Source organism: Mandrillus leucophaeus, unplaced genomic scaffold (genome assembly GCF_000951045.1).
Source record: "Mandrillus leucophaeus isolate KB7577 unplaced genomic scaffold, Mleu.le_1.0 Scaffold381, whole genome shotgun sequence".
NCBI classification, from domain to species: domain Eukaryota; kingdom Metazoa; phylum Chordata; class Mammalia; order Primates; family Cercopithecidae; genus Mandrillus; species Mandrillus leucophaeus.
In genome coordinates, this window is record NW_012104043.1 from 447,448 (window position 1) to 447,899 (window position 452).

Consider the following 452-nt stretch of genomic DNA (forward strand, 5'->3'; position numbering starts at 1 on the left):
TCAGCTCACTGCAAACTCCACCTCCCCAATTCAAGCGATTCTCCTGCTTCAGCCTCCTGAATAGCTGAGATTATAGGCGGGCACTACCACACCTGGCTAATTTTTGTATTTTTCGTAGAGATGGGGTTTCACCATGTTTGCCAGGCTGGTCTCGAACTCCTGACCTCAAGTGATCTGCCTGCCTCAGCCTCCCAAAGTGCTGGGATTACAGGCGTGAGCCACCAATCTTGGCCTAAAAAATTTTTTATTGATACATAATAGATGTACATGTTTTGGGGGTACATATGATAATTTGACACATTATTGAATTGGGATATCTATCTCCTTAAGTAATTTATCTTGGGCTAGCCACAGTGGCTCATGCCTGTAATCCTAGCACTTTAGGATGCCGAGATGGGAGGATCGCTTGAGCTCAGGAGTTGGAAACCAGCCTGGGCAACATGGTGAAACCC

General features: G+C 46.2%; 1 protein-coding gene across 1 annotated transcript in view; it reads right to left on the bottom strand.

Annotated features, from left to right (window-relative positions):
• The window catches only part of HERC6 (HECT and RLD domain containing E3 ubiquitin protein ligase family member 6), a 62,613-nt gene that overhangs the window by 60,722 nt on the left and 1,439 nt on the right, over positions 1-452 (bottom strand). The window lies entirely within an intron of this gene.